Here is a 13,597-nt window from a genome sequence, read left to right on the forward strand (position 1 = left end):
ATGCACCATGTAAGGGGCCCTTCCCCAAGTGCCTCGCTCTTCGGAAAAATTTTGGAGAATGGAGGTGAGACCCTACAGGGGACCATCACAGAAAGGCCAAAACGTTTGAGATTCCGTTTATAGGCCTCTTACGTCAGGCCTATTCTAACCCCGAGAAGGTAGACCATCGTGTTTGGCGTATGGCTCTGGCGCATTGTACTGCTTCTGCACCAGCAATTTGAGCAGAAGTTACACAACTAACTGTTAGAAATTGCTTTCTTGAAGAACAGTTCCGAACCACACGCCCTTCAGAGTGCATTCCAATGACCCCAAATCACCGACATGTGCGACTTCAGTGAAGTCGAGCGAGAGCTCATTGTAGGGCAAGATAGAGGTCTGTTGTGTTTTCTGATGAAAGTTGGTTCTGCCTCGCTGACAGTGATGACCGTGTGTTGGTTAGGAGGAGGCCAGTTGAGGCCCTGAAGTCAACCTGTCTGCTTGCTAGACTAACTGGGCCTACACCTGGAGTTGTGGTCTGGGGTGTGATTTTGTATGGCAGCAGGAGCACTCTCGTGGTTATCCGAAGCACGCTGACTTCTAGTCTGTACGTCAGTCTGGTGAGTCGACCTTTTGTGCTGTCATCAATAACCAGCGTTTCAGGGGTGTGTTCCAACAGGATAAAGCTGGCCCAAATACCGCTGTTGTAAGAGAACATTCCCTTGAGAGTGTCGACATGTTGCCTTGGCCTGCTTGATCACCATATCTGTCTTCAATGGAGCACATATGGGACATCAACGGATGACAACTCCAACATCATTCACAACCAGCATTAACCGTCCCTGCATAGAACGATCAAGTGCAACAGGGATAAAATGTCAACCCAAAACCTGACATCCGGCTCCTGTACAGCACAACGCTTGCACGTTTGCACTCTTGCATTCAACATACTGGCTGTTACAGCGACTGTTAATGTACTAGCATTTCACATTTGCAATGGCTTATCTCGCGCTTACATTAACTTTTTATCTTGCAACGCTAATCGCTTAAATATATTACGTAGACAAATGTATTCCCTAAATTACATTACTCCATATTCATTACTTATTGATGTTGCTATTTTTGCCGTTAGTGGATTACTCGTATGAGAGGCTAACAGATTACCCACTCATGCACTGGAAATCTGCGTACAGTAAAGCCAAACGTAAGAGATGCAAAACACTCTAATGACTTGAAAAAAATGGTTCGTCATTCTCACAGCAAAAAATTAAGACCCTGCTGGCAGCTGAAGAAATTTTACAGAAAAAGAGCAGTTTTTCAAATCTCACATAAATACTGTAAACCGTTCTCTCACGTTTCTCGGATGGAATATCTTGTACAGGGGTAAACGACTCTATCACGTTACGTCTATTTTTATGTTGTATTTTGAGGTCCTACATTTACTGCAGTAAGTGGATAGCTCCAGAAATTAAGCTTCGAATTTTATCTAAGGTATTCAGTTTACTAGTGAGTACATGCTTGCAAAATCACATCTTTAATATTTCACTTGTAACATCGATGTGGTAAAGTTTCGTATACTTTGCTTCTATTGCTAATAGTGACAGATAACCCATATACACGTAATATGGGACATCGATAACCCTTCAAAAAATCAACTGATGTACCCGACAATTAATTAATCAAGGTTCTGGCATGATTGAGCCCGAGGTTCCTGCCAGTTCGTAATATTCACAATTTTAATTATACTGACAAAGTAAACTGGTATATTCCACCTACTTAGTTATTTAACTGTATCTCCGTCTGGTGAAAAATAAATGACAATTATACGTAACCATTGAAAGCAACTGATACAAAAAATAAAAAAAATAAACCGGAACTGCTATAGCCGATACTCCTAAATAACCTTTTGGCCCTCCTCCAGTACGTAGCAGTCAAATATTGTTTGACGCAATCACGTCTTTAAGAAGATCGTATGATCCTATCTTAGAAGTCGACAATGTTGTATAGTACAGAACAGCTTTCGAAATCCAGGAAGTCGGAAACTACCTGTTCGCCTCCATCTATTTTATGGATTATGTGTATAAGTAAAGTAGGCTGCGTTTCGTGCGAGTGGCTTTTCCTGATACAACGCTGATTCTATCACAGAATCTTGTTTACCTCCAGGAACGTCATTATGTTTGAGCCTAGAATATGCTCAAGGAATCTGCAACACGTGAGCATTGGCGATAAAGATCATGTCGCTGAGCTCAACTCTGTAGTAGACGTTAAAAACACGCATGTAATCAAGTGGTTCCAGAGCAAATACCTAATAAGATCGATGACACACCGACTACTCAAGAAAAATCTGTCTTATTCTTAACATACATTTACGTCGCATTTGAAGTTCTTTATGAGGACGCATACAGTATATTCCTGACAACAGTATAAAGTTACTCTCTATTTTCTGAGTCTTAAATATCAAACACATTTCATACATTAACATTTCAGTGTACCAACGGATCAATCCCGTTTGCAAATCAAGTTTAGTTTTGCTTTACCCCATTTGTTTCGTATGCAGAAATATTCATATTTCACAGTGATAATAACTTTTCCGAGGGAATGCTTCATTTAAAGAATTCCATCACTAAATTTCACTCATTATAATCGGTGTTTTTTTTTAAAAGCCTGCAACTGGGTCAATCATGATTTAAATAATAAAACGCTGCATCATTTACGTATTTTTCCATGCATAGCACGACGAATTTCGAAAGTTTATTCTCATTATCAAGTGTAAATATTTACATTGTTATTTCTGCACAATGAAGGAGGCACAGTAACTTCAAAACACGAAAAAAAGACGACGGTATGGTAATAGAGGTAGGACATCGCTGGAAACAACGAGAAGTTTATATAAAAGATAATAGTGAATTTATTTAAATATTTAATTAGTTAGAATAAAATGTTTAAAAAAATGACAGTTTATGGTACATTCAAGGCAAAATTTTAAAGTCAGAAGTGAGCTCTAAATGAATACAGTAAGCAACTGAGATGCGCTTTCCTACAGTTTTTCTCATCGTCGTACATTAAGCGTGAAAGTTATTTGCTGAAACTTGGAATCTATGTGCGACTAAACCTCTTACTTAAGAATGTGTCTTATTACCATTCCTGTGCAACTTGTGCACTTTAGCGGTAGTGTGAACTTTTATCTTTATGGCTCTGCAAGAATACAGTGTCTCAAAGAATTGATAGTAATGTGAAAGCAGGTGTTCTAAATTCCGATGACAGTGTTTCCCACCTGTTCTGATTTAGAATTTGCTTTGCTACCGTACTTTTGAATACAAACATTAACTGTGTAAACTGATTTCGCTGTGGGTGGTGCCAATTACTCTAAACTACTCATCTTTAGATGAAACTGAATACAAGGAATAACTATCAACAGTACACAGGAAGATTTCCTCATCAAACAATCACAACACAAAAGCTAACTGTCGCGGACTGGAATGATACCCTACTAGAAAATGGGTATACTGTATTATATGAAAATTTTACAAATGAATACTATATCGTAATTTCATCCCGTAAAGTTCGTTTAGCCCCAATAATTGTTTCTTACCGGCAACAATTCTGCTCTGTCTTGTTCACTCTTAAGAATATGAAGTGCTGCAGTGCACAGCGCGGGTGGCTACCTTATCATTTACTTGAAGCTGGTACGCCAAATGACAATTTTACTACTCTTCCAAAAAATACAGCTAACTGAAATAGTGCAAGGCGTGACATTGCAGTAATTTTACGATTCGCGAAAAGACTGTGGGGACAAACTTAACTGAAATGTTTGCAAACGAATGAAAAAGGTTAAATTGAAATTATATTAAAATCATTTTAATAACACAGAAGAGAATCGTACTGACAGGAAACTATGATCATCATCACTCGCACTATCACACACAATGAAAACTGATTAAACCAAAAAGTATTTAAGTTACAAATTTTCTCTTTACGTTTACAACCGAATGCTTTCAACTAAAAGTGGAAGTTAACGAACAATAATTAAGATTCTGAGCACATGACCGATAATTCACCCTGGTAACCAAAACGTGTACACTGCTGAACAAAATGTAATCTTTACACCACCAAATTTCGCAGATAGCGCTTGCAGCAAATAACGACAATACTTCATGCTCCCTTTCTGTATATGTGCCGTCCCTCTGTGAAATCTTCTCAGAATGATTCTCTATGCTTAGCCACGCCAGGAAACATCTCATATAAACGCCCGCCATCAGAGGTCCTCAGTTACCGACGAGTTCAACACTCCCTCACAACCGACTTAATTTCTGTCGGACATGAACTCCTAATAAAACCTCTGGTAGGCAAAGAGTAACACTTCACCGATGCGTGCACACATCCTAAGACGTTCAAAACGACAAACATTCCGAACAAAACTGCCATCTCTCATGACATATAAGCCTTTCGCACTCTACTAGCAAGTTCAGAGAAAACTATAAAAAAGTTATTTACTGACGTATAAGCTCTTCTGGTGTCGGACTGAACATCACAACCGAGAGCGCTAAATAAGACATACCAAAATTAGTTGAGACATATATTAAGGTATTCGTAAAGCTTCAGCTGCTGATAAGAAATTAATTTTGACTACTGGTTAGGTTCATGTGACATATAAAAGAGACGTAAAATTGCAAAAATACCGTTACAAGAATTTTTCATAATTTGTTGCTGAGCCGTGGCTGACTCGTGTTGTGCTTTGCATTGAACCTTGGTTGCTATTCTGTTATTAGTCTCCCGCGGTTATCGCAATTATGCTGTTATCCTCTTCTCCACGGGTGGCAGCAGCAGCGTGTATCGATATTCGCACGCTTGTACTATCTTTGGCCTCGCACTGATAGTTTCCGGCTGTGCCGTGTGCGGGCAATATGGTCGGTTGGCGTGGAGCAGAGAGGAAGTCTCCGTGGCGCATGTCTGGCTGGGCCCGCTGGTGGTGTCCACGCGCAGTCGGAGTGTGAGGTGCTGTTCCCATTGCTACGAGGTCTGTGGCTCACCGATCCCGGACACGAAAGTTGAGTCTTTGCTTAATCTACCAGCCAGCCTCAACTGTTCACATTGTGCTGATTAAATTTCGTTGTGGGCTATTGGTACATTCCCGTGAGCAACAACGTGTGTTTTCAAGTTGGCGGAATTCTAGCCGCCCACCTGTGGAGTTTAACTTAACTTGATAATTTTTTAATTGAAGTGCACCAGCGGAATCTTCTGCCTTGTGGCCGTTAACGTTCTGGGGCATTACGCGATCTGTTGCACAGTTTTCCCCAGCTCCTGAGTGATAAGTTGGGTGTTGTATGGTATTGTATGTATTGTATATTAACCGGAGACCTAGAAACGACGGAGAGGCTCCGTCCCGTAGCAGCCGCAATGGTCCACAACCCGACGACGACTACCGTAGTCCACTTAGCACCTCCGCCGCCCCACACCGAACCCAGGGTTATTGTGCGGTTCGGTCCCCGCCCCCCCCCCCCCCCCCCCCGCAGGGAACGTCTCACACCAGACCAGTGTAACCCCGATGTTTGCGTGGTAGAGTAACGGTGGTGTGTGCATACGTGGAGAACTTGTTTGCACAGCAATCGCCGACATAGTGTAACTGAGGCGGAATAAGGGGAACCAGTCCGCATTCGCCGAGGCAGATGGAAAACCGCCTAAAACCATCGACAGACTGGCCGGTTCACCGGACCTCGACACAAATCCGCCGGGCGGATTCGTGCCGGGGATCAGGCGCTCCTTCCCTCCCGGAAAGTCGTGCGTTATCTTGGGTGTTACTAACGTTCTTGATTATCGTATCCGTCTGTCCAATAATATTCCGGTTTTGCAGTCCCCATACCGCCTCTCACTCCCTAAGGTGAAGATACTCAAGGCTAAAATATCTCTGATCTTCCAACAAGGAGTGAGGCCTTCTACATCTGCTTCTCCTTCCCAAATATTTCTTGTACCTAAAGATCAGGGGTGCGATTTCAGACCTGTCGTTGACTACCACCGTTTAAACGCTAAGGTTGTCCTTTAATAGGTAACCCTACCTGATCTGCATAATTCTTTTACTTGGTTTGCCGGCGCTAATTGGTTTACGGTCCTTGATTTGAATCATGCCTATTATCAGATTCCCTTGGCTGAAGAATATAAACATGTTACCGCATTTTGTACTGATTGGAACTTTTTTGAGTTTAACAGAATTCCTTTTGGGCTAGCAACTGGTGCGGCTGTGCTTAATCGTTTGCTGGATAATATCCTTGGCGACTTGAAGTTAGTTTGTGTGTATAATTATTTGGACGACTTAGTTATCTATAACAATTCGTTTCAGGACCATTTGGAGCATATCCAGCAAGTTCTTTTAAGATTGCAGGGAGCTGGGCTCACCGTTAAGCCTAGTAAGATGAAGCTAGCCAAGCAGCAGGTATCTTTGGTGGGTCATATAGTGTCGGGTTAGAGTATTCGCATTGACCAATAGTGAACTAAAGCCTTACGGGCTTTGCCTCCGCCTACTGATAAGCGGGGAATTGCTAAATTAATGGGCACGGCGAACTACTTTAGGCGTTTCGTTCCCAATTTTACTCAGTTGGTGGCACCCTTAAATCAGCCATTAGCCTACACGTCTCGTCGGTTGACTAATGCCTAACTTAAGTACTCTGTCTACGAGTGCGAAGCTTTGGCCGTTTTATTTGCATTAGAGAAGTACCACTTCTACCTTGAACATCAGGTTTTCCAGTTAGAAACCGACAAGCACGATTTGAGGTGGGTATTGGCTAGGCCGCGTAAAACTGGCCGTATTGCCCGGCGGGCGGTACGTATTTCGGCATTTCAGTTTGAAGTTAAACATGTGAGAGGCTCTGAAAATACCACTGCGGATGTCCTCAGCCGGATGTACGCCGAAACTACACCTAGTAAGGGAAACCAGCAGGTAGAGGGAGACAGTCTTAAATGTATGGTGTTGGGTGAAATTGCCCTCTTGTTTGAGGATGTTGCTCAGCATCATGATCAGATCCCTGTTTGGGCCCTGATTGAGCAACGTGTATTGGCAGGAGAGCTGTCGGATGAGTATGTTGTTAAGAGTGGTATTCTCTGCAAGAGGATTGGCGATGCTAAGCAGTGCAAGATTTGTTTGCCTGTAGCTTTGGTGCCCCCGGTTTTTCGTTATTTTCATGATTCGTTGCTGGGTGGCCCGGACACGAAAGTTGAGTCTTTACTTAATCTACCATCAGCCCCAACTGTTCACATTGTGTCGCTTGAATTTCGTTGTGGGCTTTTGGGACATTCTCTAGAGCAGCAACATGTGTTTTCGAGTTGACGAAATTCTAGCCGCCCTCCTGTGGAGTTTGACTTTTCTGAATTGAAGTGCACCAGCGGAATCTTCTGCCTTGTGGCCGTTACCTGCCCTGGGCGTTGACGTAAATTCAGGCAGTGTATTTTCCTCGTCGTGTTGTGGCTTTCCAGCACGGCGTGTAGTTTGACAGCTGTGTTATTCGTTGTGGGCGTCGGTACCTTCTGCATTGTTCCATTGAACTCCCTGTTGTGTGCTGGTCGGGTGGAGCGGAAGTTATCCTGTCGCTTGGTCCGTTGACTGTCTGTCGGTTGGGTTTCCGTCGGAGTGAGAATTGTTCGGCCGACTGACTGTCTCACCTAAGCGAGCATTAGTGTTTGAATTCCAGGCCGACCCTTGTAAACTTCTGAGCGCCGTTTTATGTGCTGCCTTTTCTTGTTTGTCCTCGGCTGGTAGCCGATTTTAAATTAAGGTTGTTTTGCCCTTAAGGTATGAAATTGTTTGGGCCTTCAGCCTGATTTAAAGAAATTTTAGGATAAGGTCTTATGCCTTTTAAAATTCAAATTCCGGTTTTGAGCCTTGGCCTTCAGCCGGTTTTAAATTAGTTTTCCCCTTGAGGCGTGAGATTGAATGGCGCATTTAGCAGGGAATTAAGTTCTAAAATTAATGTTTGACTTGCTCTGTTTTTAATGTTTTCTTTACTCTTGTGAAACGAATAAAGTAGTATGTTCGAGTGCAACTGACAGCCACTTATTTTGGCTCCTTTCCACAAATTAAACTATCTGTCCTGTCCTGCGGGTACAGCAGAGGATCTCAGTTGCATTTCAATACACACAGGGAAACGCTACTTTCTCAAATAACGACATTATTTGAGAACCACAGCTCTTATGTGTTCCACAATGTCGATAGTACACAGCAGCAACCAGCCAAAATTTGCTTTTGTTCTACTTTATTAAAAACAGCGTTACCGGTTACGAGTTATTTTCAGACAGCTTACTTCCTTTTTATCAAAAGATGTGGACGTTAGTTTGAAGATGAGTTGTCCTAGGAAAAACAAAATTTCATAGTTTCCAAGTATGACAATGCTGGCTGCAGTATAAGCTTGGGACAGATTTCAGTTTAAATGGAATGACCACCGAAACAAAGCCCACGTCGTTGACTCGTTGAATACACCTGTTGTCATCAGATCATCGAAGTTAAGCAACGTAAGGCGTCACCAATACATGAATTGATAAAGACGTTGGTGCGCCTAGTGCAATGGGCTGTTTTCACTTTGCTTCTCCTGAAAAGTAGAGAATAAATAGTGTCGTAAAAGCACTGATCACGACTCTTTGCGCCAGTGTCCTGGATTAAATTCCAAACCTCTCCGCAGTGTCTAGTGAAGCGAGGGCATGTGGCAGTACTGCTGGCGATGTGGACATTAAACTTGGCGGCCCCTTGATGTTCTTCGATAGGAGTAGCCTCTGCGCCGGCATCGACGTCACCCTCTCCTTCGGTCGTCATCATCCAACAAAAACACGTCACCATAACCTTTACTTATAAGATGCACTTAAACTCTCGCAATTTGCGATGGAAATGTGCCATTGCGTTCAAAGAATCGGGAAAACCTATCCAACCAGTTACGTTAGCCCTTCTGGATCTCGCAGCTAACAATTCCGTTTGAATTGCTTTCTAGATCATCAGTCCCATCGGATCAGGGAAGGATGGGTAAGGAAGTGGGCCGTGCTCTTTCAAAGGAGCCATCCCGGCATTTGCCTGAAGCGATTTAGGGAAATCACGGGAAAGCTAAATCAGGATGACCGGACGCGGGATGTACCGTCGTCCTCTGTGTTATTTGTGCGATGAGATGTTGGTAGTCTTTCTTCGTTGTTGTGTGTGAAATTTTATGGGACTTAACTGCTAAAGTCATCAGTCCCTAAGCTTACACACTACTTAACGTAAATTATCATAAGGACAAACACACACACCCATGCCCAAGGGAGGACTCGAACCTCCGCCGTGACCAGCCGCACAGTCCATGACTGCAGCGCCCGAGACCGCTCGGCTAATCCCGCGCAGCGGCACTCTACTTATTTACTGTAACGGCACGACGCGTTTCCGATAAGTGCAACAGTACGGCGGTTGAGCACTTAATGGTTGTACATGCCGTTGTGAAATGCTTGTAAACTCCGCTTTAGACGCATCGGAAGTTGAGTACAATTACGCCTAGTTTACTAAACGCACTCAAAGCCAGTTTTGCTGTTTTTTTTATTTAATTTTTTTAAAATTCCCTTCTGTTCCTTTAATTGTCCACCTACTAGACTTAAATTTCTCTAAAGTCTAAAACTCATAAACTGTTTCTATGATTTTATTGTTAATTTGAATTACTTTTTTTCCACTTGTTAGTGACATATTTTTTCCTCTTATTGTAACTAATGTTGAGTCATACTGTAACACTTCACATACCGATTTTTTCATTTGAGTATTTGTTAATCTGAACTTCATGTGGGGAATAAAATGAGAAAAACTAAATTCCTCCTACCACGTATTACTTCTTGTTTTTTTACACTTTGGGAATTCAAAGCTCCGCTCTTCAGAATAAATCATCTGTAAATTATTGCAGAAAATTATGGAAAACATACTTTTATTTCCGTATGGAAAAATTGATAATCGAGCTCCAACCTCTGTACGCCTGTATACCGGGTATGAGGTTAATGTTGATTATGTAGTGAATTACTACAGTTCTCTGTGGCTCATAAATTACATGAATGTAGTCTTGTAACCAGAACTCTAAGATCTTAAGATGTAAAATGATAACACATAAGTACCACCTTAATATGAACATCATAATCATAACTAGAAGCAAAACGAAATGGATAAGTTCTAAAGACAGATAGCCGGCCGATGTGGCCGTGCGGTTCTAGGCTCTGCAGTCTGGAACCGCGAGACCGCTACGGTCGCAGGTTCGAATCCTGCCTCGGGCATGGATGTGGGTGATGTCCTTAGGTTAGTTTGGTTTAACTAGTTCTAAGTTCTAGGGGACTAATGACCTCATAAGTTGAGTCCCATAGTGCTCAGAGCCATTTGAACCATTTTATAAAGACAGATAAGGTAAACAAAAAAACCTGTGTCTTCCAGACAGATATGGTAAATAAAAAACTGTGTCTTCCATACACAGGGAATTTCCTTGCATGACTCTTCTTTCAATCCTCAATTTTCCACAACCCTGACGAAGTACAAAGTGAGCTGTGTTATTGAGATACATATTCTTCTTTCTCAGGAGACATAATACAGAATTTAGTAAAATTTAGTCCAGTTAATTCTCAACATCTACAACTCCCATAATCAGTTGGAGTTCATACCCATTACTCAATTATCAAATTTCGTACGCAGTGGGTTATTATCAAGTCGTGAAGTGAGTGAATTATAACTGAATATGAGGGCAGCATATACGAGAAGTTACCGTAAAGTACTAATTAGCTCTTCGAAGAAATAAAGTTGCAACTGTAAAAAGATAATGGTGTTAGTCCTTCTCTGCATATTCACCCTTCAATGCATTACATTTATCCCGACTTTGGATTTGACGGAAATATTGTTTACAGAAGTCCGCATTTAGGCAACTCGGGACACATCCCACCTCTAAAACCATCTCGGTGTCATTCTGGAAATGCCTGCCACGCAATGATTTCCTAATCTGAGGAAAGACCTGCGTGCAACAGAAGAATGATGAAAATTAGGTGAGCTGGCAATCTAAGGTATAAGGAAGTCCTCCGCAAAATCGGAGAAGAAAGGCATACTTGGAATAGGCTAGCAAGACGAAGGGATGGTATAACTTCCATGATACTAGAGGGAGCTGTAGAGAGTAAAAACTGTAGCGGAAGACAGATTGGAATACATCCAACAAATAACTTAGGACGTAGTGTTCAAGTGCTACTCTGAAATGAAGTGATTGGTGCAGGAGAGGACCCATTTAGAAAACTGATGACTCAAAAGAAAAGGAAAATGTCAATATGCGGGTCTCAGCCCCACCAAACTTCGAATACGCCTCTGTGTCCACCGGGCGGGATAAATTTGAGGGTTATGAGTGCAGGGCATACATATTCATCTTCTCCTCTCCTTTATTCCCCCCCCCCCCCTCTCTCTCTCTCACACACACACACACACACACACACACACACACATGGACGCAGAGGGCGTGAAGGGACGTGGGGGAGAGAACTGCGCGGGTACGACGTCACACGCGGCTGGTTGACAGGCAGCACGCCCTCCGTATTTCACGGTCGACAGAAATAGTTTCCGTTTCATGTCCTGCTGAGCCTGGCCAGGTATGTCTGGTGGCCGGCCACGCCGAAGCAAATATTTGTGGCCCGTACCGCGCCAGACACAGAGACAGCAGGGGCAGCAAAGCACATCGTTTCGGCAGCTTAACGCTGTGTCATCTGCAGCAGCATGAAATGCAGTGCGGCGACTTGCGGCCTGCAGCTTAATGAGCAGCAGGCTCCGCAGTCTGGAGCGGCTGCTGGGTTAGTAATGGTGTGCCGGCCCGTGGCCCTAATGAGAAACGGCAACACCTTAACGACCGCTGAGAACAGTGCGGCCCTGCCGCAATACGTGATAAACACCTACCATTATCTCGACAGGCCATGGGGTGCCCGGAACTGATCGGGCACATCGACCCACTTGTGACGGCACCTATCGGTTACTGCTAATGTAGTTGCTCTTCCAAACAACATCTCATATGTGCAAACCAGTTTCGTCTTCACCTGCAATTATTCCAACTTTAGGTACATGGCCTGTGCACAGCTCTGTTTAGAAAGAATAAATTGATGTAGTCGTAGAATCGAACCGCGTACGTCTGCTTTCACGTCCCGCAGACAATTCGTTGCTAATAATAACTTGTAGCTGTGATCCTGCAGTCAAATAGTTAACAAAATACACAGTAGTACAGAATATAAGTTAAATGAATAATTTAATAGCAAGGATTCTATTCTAACTTCCGTAATTGGCGTAAGTGACAGAGAATTATTTTCAGTAATGTTTATTCAAGAAAGGACATCACAAATAAACGGGAAGTGGTCCTACGATATTCGATAAAACAGACAGAAAGTACGCTTATCACACTGCAGTAAAGTTACTTCAAGGAGAGCTCCCAGCCAGACGTCCTGTAGCGTGCATTCCACTGACCCCACACCACCGCCATTCGCGACTTGAGTGAAGTCTAGCGAGAGTTTACTGGAGAAGGAGATGGAGCTCTGTTGTGTTTTTTGATGAAATATGGTACTGCCTCGATGCCAATGATGACTCTATGCTGGTTAGAAGGAGGTAAGTCGAGGCTCTGCAACCAGCCTGTCGGCGTGCGAGACAAACTTGACTTACGTCCGGGGTTATGGCCTGTGATGCCATTTTCCTATGAGAGCAGGAGCACTCTCGTGGTTGGTTATCCCGAGCACACTGACTGCAAATTTGTACGTCAGTCTGATGATTCGACCTTTTGTGCTGCAATCAACGAAAGGGGGGGCGGTGGTTTTCACAGGATAAAGCTGGCCCAAATACAGCTGCTCTAACCGAACGTGCCCTACAAAGTGTCGACATGTTGCCTTGGCCTGTTTGATCACCAGATCTGTCTTCAGTCGAGTACATATGGGACATGAACGGACGATAAGTCCACGTGCAAACAGTATTAACCTTCCTCTATTGACCACCCAAGTGCAGCGGGAATGAAGCTCCATCCCACAAACTGACATCCGGCACCTGTACAACGCAGTGAAAGCACGTCCGCGTGTTTGTATGTAACATTTGGGCGGTTGCACCGGTTGTTCATGTACCAACATTTCACATTTGCAATGCCTTATCTCGCGCTTACACTGACATGTGATCTAGAAATCACTTAAATACCCACATCACATTGGAATACAGATCAACATAAACTTCATTTCTGCCCTTTCTGTTGCTCATGAAAACCTCACATTGGATGTTGTACCACCATAAAGCGAGACCTTCAGAGGTGCTGGTCCAGACTGCTGTACAAGCAGGTACCTCTAATACCCAGTAGCACGTCCTCTTGCTGTATTCGTCGTGGCATACTATTCACAAGTTCATTAAGGCACTGTCGGTCCAGATTGTCCCATTCCTTAAAGGCAATCTGGCATGTTCGATAGGATTCATGTGTGGAGAACATGTTCGCCACTCTAGTCGAGCTATGTCGTAATCCTGAAGGAAGTCATTCATAACATGTGCACGATGGGGCGCGAATTATCGCCCATTAACAGGAATGCCTCGCCAATATGCTGCCAATATGGCTGAACTACCGGTAGGAGGATGGCATTCAAATATCGTACGACGACCTTTAGG

The sequence above is a fragment of the Schistocerca nitens genome, chromosome 1, assembly GCF_023898315.1.
Source record: "Schistocerca nitens isolate TAMUIC-IGC-003100 chromosome 1, iqSchNite1.1, whole genome shotgun sequence".
NCBI lineage: Eukaryota > Metazoa > Arthropoda > Insecta > Orthoptera > Acrididae > Schistocerca > Schistocerca nitens.